An 18868-nucleotide genomic window follows, 5' to 3' on the forward strand; every position below is an offset into this window, starting at 1 on the left:
CAAGCTGTGAACACTGAGCTCACCAGGTCACACAAGTCAGCCTCATTCTTCACCGCAGGCAGCATGGTGACATGTCTTTGGCTGTACCCAACATCACACATGGTCTAAGGAGATCTGACGCTTGGTTGCATGCAGGATGTAAACTACAATTTCACAGTCCCAGGAGCTCTTCCAAGTTTCATGACTGACTAGGAGTCTTATTAATTAAACATGCTCCATGTTATTACAGCTCTTGTATCAATTAGGCCCTGAATTGGTGCCCTGCTATACAGAGCAACAATACCGTTGTCCTTTGGATCTTACACTGGTGTTTTCACTTATTAGTTTGGTTGTTTAATCCAGAGTTTCAAACATGTGGTTAATAAAAACTGAAGGCTTCCATTATGCAGCTATAGCACTGGCCATACTTATAAATTTAATTACTTCTCGTGGGCTTGTACTAATTATATCACTTCAGTTTTATTTAAATGCTTATGAAACCTTTTGATTCAGAAGAGGGGGAAAAAAAAGAAAGAAAAAAAAAGAACTTTCTATTCAGATCAGTAATGCATCAGACTCCCAATTTGACCAGCACTCTCACTGCCCACTTTGAAATTAGCATCTTTTCACTTAAAGCTTTACCCAAATTCATCTGCTGGGCATTTGATGTGTCTTTCTCTCCAGGGGAAGTAACGTGTTGAAGTTACAATTTTTGATCTCATTAATACAAAAATAGCATCAGCTTCAGCTGAATATAAAAATCTGAAGTAAAAAGAAAAATATGTTTATTATTGTGTAGACTTGCATAATTAAAATTCCACAACAGGCTCCTAGGCTCTGTGTAAGAGTAGATCTGTAGATTTGATCTGCTACTTCCTCCCTGAATTTATGATGCTTTTTCTGTTTAGGAAGATTATAATTTATTTTCTGTTGAATTTCTTCTCAATATCTTTCTTTGCCACCACAGTCAAGTCAGGGCTTTTTCCATGTGAGGTAGGAGAGTCATAGAAGGCAATACTTGAGAGCTGCTCATAAAAGCTGTAGTGATTTGGAAGACCCTTGGGATTTACACACCCACAAACTTTTCTGAGTGAACTGAGAGCAGGGAAGAGTCAAAACCAAATAATTAACTCTGAAGTTCTTCCTCATCTGGCAGGTCACACAGTGCTAATCCAGAAGAGCACACTATGTGGTGACAGCATGCATCCAGGGACAATAAAGAAACATAAACAGAAAAAAACTTCTGAAAGGTGTTACTGTGGGAGCAGTCTGTGCTGTCTGCTAGCCAGCTGGAAGAGATGAAGGGGGCAGGTCTCTTATTTGTCCTTCAAAACATTATACATTTGCTCCAATAGGGGGAGAAATGGACAAAAGATATCTCCTCAGTGACATTACCCCTGAAGTGGGGAGTACCTCAGTGTGGGAGAGGAGCTCTTCTTGGAGAGAGCGGTAGGGAGATACCCAGCAGGACACCTTCCTGAACTGCCAGGGGAGGCTGGAAAACTACACATGACCAGACTGGAATGGTGGTGCTTATTAACCATTTTAGGTAGCACACAAAATGTTGTCCTTTTAAAAGGCACAGAAAATGCCACTCGTGTAGTGGACAGGATAATCATAGAATTGTAGAATTACAGAATCATAGAATGGTTTGGAAGGGACTTTTAAGATCATCTAGTTCCAAGCCCCTGCTATAGGCAGGGATACCTCCCACTAGACCAGGTTGCTCAAAGCCCCATCCTGCCTGGCCATGAGTGCTTCCATGGAGGGGGCATCCACAACCTCACTGGGCAACCTGTTCCAGTGTCTCACCACCCTCACAGTAATGAATTTCTTCCTAATATCTAGTCTGAACCTGACCTCTTCCTGTTTAGAAACATTTCCCGTTGTCCTGTCACTATATGCCCATCTGAAATGTCCCTCCCCAGATTTCCTGTGAGCCTCCTTCAAGTACTGGAAGGTCACTATGAGGTCTCCCCAGAGCTTTCTCTTTGCTAGTCTGAAAAGCCCCAGCTGATCTCTGACCTTTCAGATGCCCATGCCCATAGCAAGTGACATGCACAAAATCCCTTGCATGATGACTGTGGCAGCCTCAGAGGGACACAATGGAATCAGCAGCAGAGGCAACTGATCATCAGTCTGGTATGAATACCAGGTCTAAATACTAGAAAAGATCTGCAAGGCCTCAAGAGATGGGCAAGTCCAATGATTTTTCACCACTGCAAATCCAGGAGTCTTCTTCTGAAAACATTCAGCAGACCATCTTGCGCAGGGCTATCATAGCTCATCAATTTATAACCAGTAAAAATAATGTGAAAATCTGAGCATCCATTAATGACTTTTCCATCATCTGTTCATTTGCTGTGTGTCTTGACAAGTGCATCTATTATTGTCCTTGACTGGTCTGCATGCTTAGTAGTTGTTCCCATGAGGCACAGTTGAAGAAGTCCTGGTCCAGTCTGGCTGCCTATTGCCTTGGTAAGCCAGAGCCAGCTGTACCTGTGCAGTCCCTGACAGCTGTTTTTTAACAGGACCAAAAAATCCTGCAGGGAGAAACAGTGAGGGGTCTCATATTGGAGGACTCATTGTTCATCTGTTTATGAGACTAATTTTGTTTGTTATTTTGAAAGGTGAATGGAAGGATCCCATTGTTCAACATGGTACTCCTGGTACAACAACCAGGAGATTTTAATTTAAAGAAATAAAAGGATGACTTTTGCCTGCCACACAGAAAGAAAAAAAGATAATTTAACATCTGGATGATTGACTCCAATTTACAACAATCTTGTAACAATCATCATTTCAATAATGTGGCTTGCCAAGAATTTTAGGGCAGCTAACAGAATTATAGCAAATCTTTACAATTACAGCATTTATAATGAATGCAGCTAGAGAAGCCTCAGCAGCCTTTCCTTTTCATTTACTGGTGATTAGTCAATCAAGGAGGATCCCACCCTTCAGCAAAGAGCAGAAAAGCAGCACACAAACCAGTCTAACCTCCTGCAGCCTCTAGGAGAAGAGGCTGGGAAATGGGATGGCTATAGTGATGCTTATAGTCTCCTAGAGCTCCTCCTAATCATTTTGCTAAGGATGGTTTGGATCTATTTATTCCTCTGCCAGCTTATTTTCTTCAATCTCTTTGAAGCTTCTCCATGCAGTCAGTAAAGTGGAAGCTGATCATGTGCCTTTGCACTATGCTTAATGGGGAAGCAGGTCTGCTGGTGGCGGGAGACAAGGCTCAGATGTCCTGTAATTATGGGGAAGACACATTATGGGTAATTTAGTAGCACAGAAATACCACAATAAAGGGAATGGTCAGGCCTGCCATCTCCTATCACTCCTTAAAGGAAATACACAACAGCTTCCATTCTACTTTCCGTTCTAATTGCTATATCCTTACACAGCATTTTTCTGAAGGTCAGCTCCTTCCCTCGCAGGATGCAAACTTCATCCTCAGGGGTAGAGAAGAGCAAATCTGTTGGATGCTCATAGACATTGCATTTCAGAAAGCATGGGGTCTCCCACAGTATCTGAATCACAGGAGATTCAGACAGCTCTTCCTGCTATCTTCCATCACCCTAACAAGCTGAATAGTCCATGTGCCTGTTCAGTCCTTCACTGTGAGAGAGCCCAGCACCCCTGAGTGGCCAGCCCTGGCCTGCTCTCCACATCCAGGCTGCTCACCAAGGATCTTCCAAACATGCAGACAAGATAAGAGCTAAATGTTGTGAAACACAGTACAGCATGCAAAGTAAGCTCCTCAGTAGGCACCTCAAAATCTGCTTAGACAATGCACCAGAAGTTACATTTTTCTTGGTGCCTTGCAGCAGTCCTGGATATCTATTACAGGTACATGAACTAGCTTGGCTGAAAGTGGACAATACAGTATTACTGCAGAACTAAACCACACTCCTGGTTTACATATGGAGTACAGATGTTAATGTGGACTTGTGCAAGCAACTAGCAAGAACATGAGTTTGTAGAGCTTCAGATTCACACTAAATAAAACCATAATCTTTTTGCTTGGTTCAATATGTAACAGTTCCAGCATCAGCCTGTAAATGCACATGTGGTCTCAACTGGTTTTCTTCGCCAGCATCATATCAATAGGAAGTTTTCATACCAATGATAGTGATGTGTGACTGAATTTAAGACTTCTAAATCTGTCAGTTGTCATCCCCTATATAAATAAGCAATAAACAAAGCAAGCTACAACCTAAGCAGCCCTTAGAGAGCCCTCTGTAGTATTTTTTGTACTAGGTCATCTCTGCACATAAGTGCTTTAAAGCACAAGTTTCCTCCTTTTGAAGTCAATGGGGTTTTTACAACAGCAGTGGAGTACCATTTTTTTTCATCACCAACAATGAAAGTCAATGGTTCAAAAATTTCTGGTGTGCTGAGCCCAGCATTTATCCTGCTGATAAACAGTTTTCACTCTTTCTTTATGTTCCTTTATCCTGTTCCTTTATTTCCTTCCTCTGAAAGCTGCCTCCATTCAAACACCAAGCATTTCCCAGGTAAAGGGACATCTAAGTTTGAGCAGTACCTGACAAAGTAATGATGGTAATGGTAAGGGTTCGTATGTTTCCTAAGGAGATACAAAAGGACTTGGCAGATTTTAACAAAGTGAAGAAATTATTCTCAGGAGAAGAGCTAAAAGACGTGAGTGCTCTTACCTCATTCTTTAGGATGTGCTTCATCATTTTGCAATATTGATCACTGTAAGTCTGGGCTATCCTCTCTGCTGCTCTGGTTTCTTTGCCAGCAGGAGTTATAACTAATTCAGTCAGGCAAACGAAAAGCCCACTTCCATTTCTGCCCTCATGACTTAACACTCATCCTTCTTGGCAGACAGCATTCCTCCTAGTCTGCAGACAAAAGCTTGGTTTTCTTAATGCCAGTACAATACCAAGGTAGTTCTGCATTGCGCAGATGTACAACATCTTGGACGGAGGGAACAAAAAGCTCCCTCACACTGGTGTGTGTTGTACAACCATGGGAAGAAACAGGAATATTTCTCCAACAAAATTAGCAGGGTGTTGTGGGTTTTTTTGTTGTGTTGGGGGGTTTTGTTTGTTTGTTTTCTTGTTTGTTTTGTTTTGAATAATTCAGATACAAGTTTGCTTTTGAATCTCTAGCTCCAGGTACATTTCTTCCAGGACATGGTCCACATTCAGGATATTGAACGTATAACTAACTATACATAGAACTGAATGTAACACTGTGCTGAACAAAGAGGAGAGTCAGCCAGGACGTGCTACTGAATCTCCTGGGTGGTGTTGTAATTGACTTCTGATCTTTGTTAAATGCAGCAACACTCAGTCCACTGCTTGTGCTCCTGAGCTTAGCAAAAAACTAGTGGATTGTTTTCTTAGACCCGTCACAAAAGCAATGAGGAAGTCATGTGAGCTTTGGCTGAAGCCCATATCCCATTCTCCCCCATGGTTCATGTACATTTTTAAAAGAATATAAAGCCTACATGGGGCATGATCTCAGAAGCAGAGCTGATGTTAGTGGCTGCAGTGTGCTAGTCACAAACATACTTTGTTTTACTGCTTGGTTGTGGAGAGCACCATAGCCACCACATCAGAAGATGTTCTACATGTTTAAGACACCATTAGGAAAAATCGAAACTTCAGTTCTAAAGGCATCAAAATCTTGTTATCTCCCCTTCTCCTTATTAAGAAAAATTGTAACTTTTCAACATTTCTGTTAACAGAAATGAGGCTTCATGCTCAGATAGGCAGAAACCTCACCAGGTTTTGCATGCCAGCAAACTCTCAGCAAGTTGAAGAAAGCCAAACTCATTTGTTTCAAGAACTTAATACATGCATCCAAATCTGAAAGACACTTTTCACTGATGGAGACATTGGCTGTGAAGAAGGTTGTGCTATAAATCCCTGATGAAGCATAAAGGGCTCGCAGCATCTCACAGGCAACAAGGGTTTTATCTTATCCAGAGGAAATTAGAGGAAATGCTTGCATCTTCCCTCCCTTACCTTATATATAGGCAGGAGCTGGCCCGACACTGTCCTTAAAATAACAAATTGAGAGAGTAGAAAGTCACATTCCCTGATCTGTATGTGAATATCATAGCTACGTAGAAGTTAAGGCAAGCCAGGAACCAACACCGGAGGACCCAGGGGATAAAAAACAGTCAGGGAAAGAACTTGTTAATAACTTCCCTTGGTTGATGATTTTGGTTTAGAAACCAAAAGCTGATGTTTTTTGTTGAACTGCTTTTTTATTTAGTTAGACATGGTTTTGTGACTCAGCTGTGACATTCTAGCAGGGAAAAGAGAGAAAAGGTTATACTGCTGTATAGCTTTGGGTGTTGGCTCTCGTCAGCCCGCATGGATGCTCAGTCAAAGGAATGGAAACAGGCTGTACTTCTAGGTCAGTGAGGCTTGGATCTCTGAAAAACAAGACAATTGTTTCCAACCAGTATCTGTTTTGTCCCAACCCATTAACCAATACTTCATCTCACATTTATGTCAAGAAGATTTGAAATATTCCAGCAAATAATTGCCTTCATTCTTTTGATGAATTCTCCTTCTTTTCACTAGAAAAATGTGTCAGTTGACAGATAGGGTAGGAAAGAGACTCAAAGTCAATAAGAAAAAGAAGTATCAACTTTTAAATTATGCCATCAAGTTATAAGCTTTGTCACTTAGATCTCCTCTGGTGAATGCTTGCTTTGGCAGCATAATCCCTCACACAGCTGTCTAATAGCTGCGGTAGCTACACACAGATCACTTAAAGAATTTTTGCCTTCCAACATTGACAAAGTTACTTATTTGCTCAATAGGCTCAGAAGAAAGGTCTAAATATGCCCAAAATACATGCAAAATGACTTTTAGAAGTTTTGCACATGTCGCAAAAGGCTTTTTACTCGGCAGGCTCTATTTTTCAATACTGGGAGCATTTTACCACAAGAAGCTCCATTTATATCTCCTATAAATGAGTAAGAGCACACCAGGATGGAAGTTAATTAAACACCTCAAGCATAACTAACCTAATGTCCTAGCTTTTCTACATGCATTTTTATGTCTGACACTGAAAAAACTTGGAGAAAATATAAAAGTATTATGTGTTCTTCTGTCAAAGAGAAATTCATCATCTACAAAACATGATTTTTTTTATAGAATCATAGAATATCAAGGTAGGAAAGGACATACAAGATCATCTAGTTCAACTGTCCTCCAATTACTATTGCTACCACAAACCACTAAACCATCTCTCGTAGCTCCTCATAAAGATGCCTCTTGAACACTGCCAGGGACAGCAACTCCACCACCTCCCTGGGCAGCCATTCCAGTGCCTGACCACTCTCTGAGAGAAAAAGCTTTCCTTACGTCTAATCTAAACCAACTCTGGTACAATTTGCTGCCGTTTCCTCAGGTTCTGTTTGTTGCTTGGCAGAAGAGGCCAAGCCCCTCCTCATCACAACCTTCCTTCAGGAAGTTGTAGAGTGCAATGAGGTCTCCCCTGAGCCTCCTCTACTCCAGGCTGAACAATCCCAGCTCCTTCAGCTGCTCCTCATAAGACTTGTGCTCCAGACCCCTCACAAGTTTTGTTGCCCTTCTCTGGACACATTCCAGGGCTTCGATGTCTTTCTTGTAGTAAGGAGCCAAAACTGAACACAATACTCAAGATGTGGCCTTACCAGAGCTGAGTGCAGGGGGATGATTACCTCTCTGCTCCTGCTGGCCACACTGTTTCTAATGCAGGCCAGGATGCTGTTGGCCTTCTTGGCCACCCAGGCACACTGTCGGCTCATGTTCAGCTAAGCATCAACCAGCACCCCCAGGTCCCTTTCCTCTTCACAGTCATCCAGCCACTCTGCCCCAAGCCTATAGTGCTGCATGGGGTTAGTGTGGCCAAAGTGGAGGACCTAGCACCTGGCCTTATGGAACCTCATCCCATTCACCTCAGCCCAGCGATGCAGCCTATCCAGATCCCTCTGGAGGGCTTTCCTACCCTCAGGCAGATCAACACCACCTCCCAACTTGGTGTCATCTGCAAACTTACTAAGGGTACACTCAGTCCCCTCATCTAGGCCATCAGTAAGGATATTAAACAAGATGGGCCCTAGTACCAACCCCGGGGGAACACCACTTGTGACGGGTTGCCAGATGAACTTGACTCCATTAGCCACTACTAATTGGGCACAGCCCTCTAGCCAGTTCCTTACACAAAGGAGGGTATACCTGTCCAGGCCACAGGCAGCCAGTTTCCCCAGGAGAATACTGTGAGACACCACGTCAAAGGCTTTGCTGAAGTCTAGGTAGACTACACCAACTGCCTTACCCTCATCTACCAGTCTGGTCACCCAGACATAGAAGTAGATGAGGTTGGTCAATCATGACCTGCCTTTCATGAACCCATGCTGGCTTGGCCTGATTCCCTGGACACTACACACATGCCATTGATCTCACCCAAGATGATTCAGTCCATAACTTTCATAGAATTGAGAATATATATATTGAATTAATCTTCTAATTTGCATATTCAACCAATTTTGCAAACTTCCATACCACTTGGTAATCTTCTCTTTTTTCTATAAGAACAACTCTCAAGGAAGCAATCTTCCAATATTCAGGTTCAAAACATTCCCCTGTTCATTCTGTCATCAAATTGATTACTTACAATACTTGCTTATGAATAAAAACACTGAAAACAGTGAAAAGCAGAGGGATATTCCTGAAAGGCTTTTCATTTGTCTAGTGCAATGGAAGCTGCTAAACTTCCATCTGTTTTCACATATTCCATTAAATAATAATAATAATAATAATAATAATAATAATAATAATAATAATAATAATAATAATAAAAAGAACAGACTCTACTGTAATGAAGCGGACTATCTTTTCCCCCTTTTACTTCTTAAGAAGTCAATTTCAAAGTCTTGTGGGAACATTTAGTGGTGCGTGTCCCTGTTTATTGCAGGGGAGTTGGACTAGGTGACCTTTAAAGACCCCTTGCAACTCTAAGGATTATCTGATTCTGTGATTCTATGAACATGTTGGCAATTTGTTGTACTATTTTGGTTGACCCACCAGAAGTTTGTGTCTCCTGAGCTACTGATGCTGAGCTGCCCATTTCTGTACTCCTGCAGATGTGGGCTCTGCTCTACCTCCAGCTCTCAAACCTGAGCCCCTCTCAAACCTCCAGGCCCCATATCTCTGCATCTTCAGGGATTAGAAATGAATAATTAAATTATACACCCAGATACTATGCAATCAGTGTAAAAAAAAATCTGATATATGCTATGGAGACTGAGAGACACATATCCCAGCATGGCTGCTGAAACTCCAGGGCTGAGAGTGCATTGGCATTCAGTACCAGTAACTCCATCTTTGAAGCTGTTGGTTAAGACTCTCATTGCAGATGTCAGTTGTGACAGACAGCCAAACAGTTGACCTCTACAGCTCTAAATTCTGTAGCTGATCACAGAGAAGTCAAATAGATGGTGACTTTTGGTCACAACAGCCTGGGCTGAATGTAAGGCAGTGAAACAGACTTGAGAATGTTTTCCATTACCAAAACCACACAATTTGTTGAAAAATATATTGGCACTAAAAGGCAGGCTAATAACAGCATTTTAGCTTTGTCTTTTTCATTTTGAAGCATTTAGAATAATATCTAAAGCTGTGCCAGAGGAGGATATGTTTGTAACAGTGTAGTGAAATGAAAAGTGTTGCTATGATTAACTCAAAATTTCTTATACAGAGTTTACAATATAGATATTCTATTGTGTCTTACAGTTCAGGAATACATTTAATACATTAGGGAATCCAGGAGCTGTATTAAAGGAAGTGTTGAAGGTAATTTCCTGTAAGCCAAATAAACCTACAGTAATAAAATTGTTTGAAATAAAATAGCAAGAACTAGCCAAATCAACATTAAGAATTGCCTAATGATTTTATCCCATATAACTGACATCTCTGCCTGAGACTTCAAGAAAGATGGCATGGAGTCATATTTACACCTTTTGTAAATTATCCTTATGTTTATCCATGGATGTAATTCTAACACATACACTAATATCAGAGACTAAGGAGTATGATTAAAAGAATAAAACTTTTAGATGTCAAAGCAATTGGCAACCTTGTGAGATTTCCAGGAAGTCAGTTGAAACAGGCAACACTAAAAATAGGAATCTGTCAACAGGCATCTTTGGGAGATCATTTATCCTACTCACAACTACCAGCAGGAGTGAAAATGTTGTTACTCTTCGCTGTTTACAAAATGCAAGACAAAGGTTCGGAATGAAATCCAGCAGCTTTAAGGCTACTTTTCTTACATACGCTCAGAAGTGATTCCCTCTGTATGTTTTAAGTGAAGCACAGGTGATGCTGGAGTGTACACAAAATTTTCCTAAATGCAGCCATAAATCCTCAATGTATTTGATAAGCGGGCATCTGTCACGGGCTGGGACCATAAAATAGTAAATACAGAAGATGAACACGCCCTTAGAGGAAGATTCACATCACCTTCTCATGGAAGCCTGTGGGATCTCTGCAGTCAGCTTCCAGGAGGAGCAAACTCAACCAAGAGCTGGGATACTTGACAAGGTAACAGGAACAAAAATCACAAGCCAAGTAGATTAGGTATCTTGACTGATTGCACAAGGAGAAATTGCTTTCAAATAGACACACAGGTTAGCACATTTCAATTTCACAAACTGGCGGCAAACAGACTAAGTTGCATGTTCCTTATCCAAGGAGAATATATTGTTTTCGACATGTTTTTATAGAAAGTATTTGTACAGACTTGTGAGGAGCTTAAGCTTTTTAAGCATAAGAAAACACTTTAACAGATATTACATTAAAAAAAAAAATGCAGATTCCTAAAAATTAAAGGTTCTTTTTCTCTTACATACATGAAGGCTCACTGAGTAAATGAGCAAGAAAGAGAATCTTATGGTGGCTTTAGGAAAACACATTTAATACACTAACATATATGGAAAATCAAGTAATAGTTTGTCATATTGCCAAAGCAAAGCACACACTCTGTTGCCTAAGAGTAGAAAGGCAGTGACTGTGCAACAACATTCAACTCTCAGCTGCCAGCAATGTGCTGACTTCTCTCTGCTGCTCTGCAGAGTCCGGGGGTGGCTTTACTTTTTGTTTCTGGATGAAAAAAACCTAAAAGAATACTTCACAGGAACAAGAAAGAATTTAGGATCCCTGCTAAAGAATGCCAACTCAACCCCTGAGGTGAGGAAAACTAAGGCAATAGTAGACAGGAGAAATTATATAGGTGACACTGTTAAAGTAGATTGCTCTTTAATTGTCTGCTGTAGGCAAATATTATCATCTTTTTCCATTCTTCATTCTACTTCTCCCCCGCAAACCTGACACTAATGTAAAGTTTCATTTTTAAACTATTAAGAAGCTGGTAATGTTATAAAATCCTTGCATCTGGTAGAGCAATGCCAAATTAACAGCCTAACCACTGATCAAATTTATTTCTATGTAAAGGGAGAAAATCTTCTTTGATATCAGTGACACCACATTAGGTTAAACTTGGAAAAGATCAGAGTCACACTCAGGCTTACTGTCAAGGATAAAGCCTTTTCCTTTCCTGTTCATTCATCTTCAGACTGACTCCATATTAATTTTTGAGAACCATAGAGCATGAAAACAAGAATACATGTGAAATTACACCAGTTTTGTTGAAAGGTGAATTTTAAGCCAATGCAATCAAGTAACAGCAAGGTAAGAGATATTTCTAGAAACATATTTCTAAGACGTTTAGATGGGTTTAAGAGTCGTTCACGCTGATTTAGCTTACAAGGCAATCAGTTTGCACACCTGTTACAAAGGTTTGTCCTCAGCCAGAGGTTACTGTCCTTCAGCTGGGATGCAGGAATTAACTCAGCTGCCCACACACAGTCCTTTAAGTACAAAGGGGCACCAGCTTTGCAGAAAAGTTAGGTCAGTTGACATAGCTTGCGGCAATCCATTTTTCCTCTGAAATACAAATATCTATGCAGGCTTTGGGGCTCGTTGACCAAATCAAATACAAACTGAATTAAATTTAGGCTGAGGGGAGGCCTCATGGAGGCTGCAGTTCCTCACAGAACTCTGATTTCTGGTGACAGCAACAGGGCCCAAGGGAACAGCATGGAGCTGTGTCAGGGGAGGGGCAGCTGGGGGTTAAGGAATGGGTCTGTACCAGAGGGCAGTGGGCATGGAACGGGATGCACAGGGCACACTCTCAGACATATGGTCTGGTTGTTGGGTGGTCCAGTGTGGAGCACTGAGTTAGCCTTGGTGATCCTTGTGGGTCTCTTTCAACTCAGGGTATTATATGATTCCTATATGGGAGCACTGGATAACTTGTAGACATGGTCTCTAGAGCCCTGAATACAATGGACCCCCGTGCTTCCATTAATATGCATCCTGGTATTTCTTCAGGCCTCAGAGGGAAGTCTTGGCAGAGTCATACTTTCAGTGTGCAGCTACAACTCCTTCCCTACAGCTATTTATTTTTCCCCTGTTTTGTGCTTAACATTAGAGCTTCACTTACTTACACACTGAGTTCCAACACGCAGGAATATCTCATTCATCGTATTTTTCAGCATTTAGACCCCTGATGTTTTTGTTCAAGCTCCTCCTTTTCAGCTTGTAATTGCTGGAGATCAGCATTATTTCACATCCTCATTCTGGCCTCCAATTTTCTCATCACAGCAACGTTTTCAGAGCAGCACTGTCTGGGAACAGCTGCCAGTATTCCTTCAGGAGCCTCTTTTCTCACAGTCTGGCTTCCAGGTGGCTGCAGGTGTGTTCCAGATCCTCATTTTCTATGTGTCAGTGCTGCTAGATGGCCAGAAAGTTCCTGAGGGTTCACAGCATTCAGGTGTGCTCCTTATGTGAGGTTACCTGCCATACAGGGTTTTCTGTAGTTCACACTAGCCATAACAACATAGAAAATATAGTTGTAGATTAGGGCTTCCAGGAAGCACACCCCCACTTTATTTAAATTTCAGGGAACTCAGACCCAGCATTGGCACAGCAATAAGTCAGTCTGGCTTTTCCTGCATGGCCTTCCCTGTTCCAGGCTGTCAGATATTTGCGGAAACCCTCTGTAAAATACACTCCGCCCTGCTGCATCTCAAGGTATGCTGGCTAGAGTTGGTATCCATGCAGGAACCCTAGTCTTGTGCTTGAAGCTGGATGCTTGCAGTTAGTCTCCACAAGAGCAGACAGACTTTCAGGATCATCATTTCCTTGTGAGTGGGATAGTTTGCTAGTCAGCCTGAAGTCCTGAAAACTAGAGCGGTATCTGTTAAGTAAGAATAAGTTTAATAAAACTGTCTTGGAACAGATTTATAAAAATGAAAAGGAAACTCTCTGCTAACTGCATACTGGCTTGGCTCCAGTTGCCTCTCCCTTTATTTCATCCAGCTGTAAGTGCTGTCAGGACCTGTTGCAGCTCCAAGAACTGCAGCCAGAGACTTAAGTCTGCAAGACCTGAGTAGTTATGTTGAACTCAAACATGATCATGGCTTGCTAGCTTCTCAAGCAAGGCACAAAATAGAATGCTGCCTTGGGGACGCCCCCATTCCCACAGACCCATTCTCTCTTTGTGGGTTGTCCAAGTACAATCACTCCTTAAAGAGTTACTCGCAATTAGTAAGCTCAGTCTGTAATTTAGAGAGTAATTTAAAACAGGCAGTCTGTGGGATAGCTATCTCCTACACTCTGTCTTCATAAATGCTGATGTCCCTTAGCCACAGATAACATCACTCCTGTGGCTCGTGAACAGCTTTCCTGAACTGGAACACATAGAAAAACAACCAGGCTAGACCTCATTTTGCCCGTAAGCAGCCCATGTACTTACTGTGAATGAAAAGTTCATGGTATACGAGCAGCATGAGCAACCAGCTCAGAGTATTTTTTCCCTGAGTCAGCACAGCATCCAATGCACAACAGTGCAGGTGCAAAGGAAGCATCTGTAGCACATGATCTTCCTCTGGGGAGAGGGGGAAAAGGAGTGGGGCCACTCTTTTTGGCAGCAGCCTACAGTTAGATCTGCTTAACCACCTACAATGTGCTTACAATCTTACAGACTAGAAGCTACTTCTTTTCTATGCAAGTGCATACAAAATCTACTCCTCTGTGCAGCACATAAAATGAAAATCATATATTAGCCACCAATAGTTCCCCACTAAACCATGTCCCTTAGTGCCATATATGAACACCTTCAGGGATGGTGATGCCACCATCTCATTGGTAGCCTCTTCTAGTGCCTCACCACTCTTTTGAAGAAGAAATTCTCCCTAATATCCAACCTGAACCACCTCTAGTGCAACTTGAGGCCATTCCCTCTCATCCTAACACTGTAACATAGGAGAAGAAGCCAACACACCACCTCACCATAACCTCCTTTCAAGTGGTTGTAGGGAATTCTTCAGAATGAACAATCTCAGTTCCCTCAGCTGATTCCCATCAGACTCATGCTGCAGACATCTCACGAGCTTTGTTGCCCTCCTCTCATCACGCTCCAGGGCTTCACTGTCTTTCTTGTAGTGAGGGGCCTCAATGTCTTTCTTATGGTCCTGTTGTGCTGGGCTTGAATATCTTCACTACTGAGTCCAGGGGCTTGTGGCATGTCAGCACTAAAGGTCTACAATATTCAGCATGCATACGTATTAGACATTCATTTATGTTCCATACCAAATGTTGAGTTGGGCAATTTCATATCTCTTTTGAGGCTCACCTTCTCTCTGCCACGCCAGGATGTCACATCAATGTGTGACATATTAGAAAGCTGCATAAAGACTGCAGTCTCCCAAGGCCTGCTCCAAATGCAGTTAGAAGAAAGATTCAAATGTACTTTGTACAACAGGCTTGTAAAGTCACACATGACAATGGTTACAACATTTAATAAAATAGAGGCATGGTCTCCTCTACCTGACTTCGCTAGTTTTGTTTACTTTTGGTGAAAACAGTGAGGGCTTCCTCATGGTGATGTTCCGTTATCTCCAGTACAAGATTTGATAAGGAGCAAATGATAAATGTTCCTTGCATCTTTACTTACCTACCAGCTGAAACTTAGCTTGATATTTTTGGACTTCTACTTTTAAGAGCATGTTGCTTGACTATTTCAGCAATTTGGATAAGCTGCAAAATGCAGCAAGGACACTCACAAACCTTCTGGTAATGAATTTGCTTCAAGATGCTTGATGATATATGGAGAGCAGCAGCTAAATCTAGCAATGACATATGCTGAAAGCTACTGCAAATGATGAAGACCTGCACTCGTGACTGTATATCAAGTTTAAAAGTAGGCCAGAGAGGTGCTAGGGAGCCAGTGAGTAAAACGTCAGCATTTTACTTTAAGAACCATGATTTGAGTAGAAGATGTTGCCTTAATAAAATATGCTTTATACCTTCTCTTAGTAAATCACAGAGCAATTGACAGTCTATATAGGCGAGAAAGGCTGGAGCTCAGCTTGCAAGGAATTACTTGTCACTACAGATTTGAGGTTATTGGCAGACAGCCCACGTTGCCATTTAGTCCTCATAGCAAACATGTTATAAAAAATATTTCCATATAGACAGACACACTGTAGCCACTGAGACTCCAGAGAGCTGCCGTAGAAGCCCTTCTACCCTTTGAATGCTCTGGATTGATTTCCAAGTAACATAAATCAAAACAGAAATTGCAGTTTCATCTTTGCAAAAAAAAAAAAAAAAAAAAATTATTGGGTGTCCACACAGCAAATAAAGAACAGGGGAATAGTTCACAAAGAATGAGGTTAAGCATTCTGCTATGTCTTCTCCCACGAGCTACAAACTCCTCTTGGTGGAACAGGATCATTTCTGACAAAATGCCACACTTGGATCTCTCTAGGGCCTTATGCTTTTGTCACGGGCACAACCACCATACCTGCATCCCAGCCTGAGCACAGGGACTAGGCAAAAGTGTGGAATTACACAATTATGATTTAGTACTGCCATCTTAAAGCCCATTAAATCTTTGTAATAACAAGTGACCTGTCCGATTCCCAGAATTGCACCTTTGTTCCTTATAACTGCTCTTGCATGGACTGATCTATGTCTAAGAAATAATGTGTTTAGAAAAAGTTGACAAACTGGAAAGGAAAGTGCACTCTGACAAAACTCTGACAAAAAAAAAGAAATGCGTAGGGAAGGTCTAAATGAGAGATCCTTCATTGGGCCAAACAGGCATAAGGATGGGGAGAGCGTTTGCATGGCTGGCCTTTCCATGGCAATTGATCTGTCAAAGTCAAGAAGCAAGGCAGACAGGAGGACACAACTCTGTTGCTTCTCACACTCCTGGAATTTGTTGAGAAGAGGAATTATGGAGTCTTTATCAGAATAATAACTTCAGGTGTAATGGGGGAAATGGTAGTCAGGAATTTTTAGTACCTGTGACATTTGCTTATACATGATTGCCATGTATCTTCTTGTCCTTCTCCCTTCTGGATTTTAGATAAGAATATCCTCATATTTAAATGCCTAAAATAAATAGAAAGTTCCCAGGGAAAAAAAAACCCAAAACCAAAAAAACACATTAATTTACTCATTAATCTACCTTCTTTACCTTTCTTCTCAGAGAGTGGGATTTTTCTACAACCTACACAGATATGCTCACCTACAAGATATTTTTAGCAAGTATTGTGACTGCATGTTAGCCTCACTTTAGAGAGACCCTTAGGCTATTGCTTTTTTGCAGGATCAAAAAATAGAATTGCAACAATTTCTGGGTGACTAATTGATGCAAATTATACCAAAGTAGCTGGTGATTTTCCTGCTTTAAATTAGCACCCATTTCAATGCAAAAGCAATTTTTAAAAAGGGAAGAACTAAGTTAAAAAGCACAATTTATTGTATTTTCTGCTAGACTGAGTCCACTGTTGCCTTTACTTTTTCTCTTAAATTAAAACATTTGAAGATCCTTGCTCTACGCTCACTGTGCCATTGCCTAGTTGGATCTAGTTTGAAACTGCAAGTGGACATTGCACAGCTGCAATGACTATGGTGGTGTCTGTACTCAAGATGGGGAATAGGAGGGGAGAAAGGAAGGAAACAGGTGGAAAGCAGCAAGGAGACTGTTATATTACAGAAGGCCAAATTTCAGCATTTGGCTCTAAAACTCATCTGAACTGCCTTCTCTGCTTTTGTTTATTTTGTGTGTGTGTGTGTCATCAGAAAGAGATCTAGAAAATTTTGTTTTATCTTTTAAAACTCTCTTCTCTCATTGCTTACTTACAGACTTTTCCTTTGAAGTTTACACACTCCATACCAATATACGAGTGTCTTCTAATCTAATGTTAACAGGAGAAAAAAACTGATCTTAAAAAAACAGAGAATCTCATAGCTGTAACCTTCTTCCTCATCAAACCCTTATTGTCCCACTTACTCTATTAGTTCTTTAATCTCAGTAATAGACTCATGCCAAAGATAAAATTTTAAGAGCTTTGGAAACCAGGATCACAGCATTTTCCTGAAGCTTGGACATGATTACAACATTCAAAGTTGTGATACATTAACAAAAATAAATTAATCTTGTGTAACACAAGAAATATCTTGAAACATCTCTATTAACTCCACTGGGATTATGTGAACTTCTCAAATGCTTAGAAAAGTATTGTATTGTGCTATAATTTATGCTACTGTGCTAAGGAGACTAGACCTGGTAGCAGCCTGCTTATCTATCTGTGAATAGGTCAAGGATTAAATATTATCAGTGTATTAATAGACTTGCCTGCAGAGAACAAGGAGAGCAAATGCATCGACAGTAAAGGCAACTCTCTTACAATTAAAAAATGTTGAAATTCTAAAGCCTATTGCAAAGTACAGTCAGTACTCTCGGCTCTTAGCATTGCATACCTCTGGAAAAAGGAAGCACAGATCTCCAGAGACTCATCAGGTGAAATGACAGTGTGACTTGAGAGAACAAGGAGTCCACAAGAAGCCAGTTCTGCAGGTGAGTCTTCAGGCAGTGGGGCTGGAGCATATCCGTTCTGTGGGAGGGTAGCAGTGAGTGCTCCTGTGACCAGAAGGGCAAAAGGGAGGGTAAGATAGAAGTCAGTGCCAGAGTCTATTTGCTTGTGGGATGTTTCTGGGTTCTGGTGACAAGTGATTAAACAGGGAAACTCAGTGAAGGCCCAGTGGGAGTATTTCCACCAAAGCTGCATGGCCATCGACATCTCTGTGGCTCATGAAATGATTTATATTGCACTATTTAGTCTTCCATGCTTTGTCGCCCAAGAATGAAGGCAGCCCCAGCAAGTCACTGCATGGTATCTAGTGACTGCACAGCAGAGCACACATGGTTAACACCTGCAACCACTCTTGTTTGGATCCTAGGGGATGACTATGATCAAAGCTTATTAAGGTTGCTGCTTTGTTTACCCCCTTTTTATGTGTGACAACAACCTGTGCTTTGTTCTTTTACAACTATATTATAAATCGGTTAATTGCTGCAACCAGCTAAACGTGGAGACTAGGGGGATGGGTTGAGAGTCAGGCATGCTGATCAGACACATGGCATTATATCTATCTACACAAATTCTCATGTTTTGCTCACCAGGTACAAATAGGTATTTGGAAGCTAAGCTTTATTCCACACAGAAAAACTACTTGTTTAAACTGAGTAGTGTTGCTTAATGCTGACACCAGAAAGTCAGAAACCTGCACATCAGCAGGTTTCTTTCATAATCTCTTGAGGTTCTACTTCAGCTGTTCTCTTCCCAGCTTGAATGTCTGTTCGTCTCATCACAAATGATTGCCGATTTACTGTCAAGGGTAAAATTACCTACTCTAATTCTCTGGTAATTACCTCACTTAGAAAAAACGATGATGAAAAAGGATAGTTGTTTTTTTTTGTGTTTTCGGGGGTTTTTTGA

General features: G+C 41.2%; 1 long non-coding RNA gene across 1 annotated transcript; it reads right to left on the reverse strand.

The window, feature by feature from the left end:
- Positions 1-10912: 10912 nt before the first annotated feature.
- LOC146762618 (uncharacterized) lies at positions 10913-18868 on the reverse strand. The gene is made up of 3 exons (XR_014939854.1): positions 17850-18868; positions 14367-14616; positions 10913-12898 (listed from the first exon to the last, which is right to left on the reverse strand). It is a non-coding gene; the product is annotated as an uncharacterized LOC146762618 (long non-coding RNA).

This window comes from Coturnix japonica, chromosome 1 (assembly GCF_054131305.1).
Source record: "Coturnix japonica strain WE chromosome 1, WE-NBRP24, whole genome shotgun sequence".
In the NCBI taxonomy this organism is placed as follows: Eukaryota; Metazoa; Chordata; class Aves; order Galliformes; family Phasianidae; genus Coturnix; species Coturnix japonica.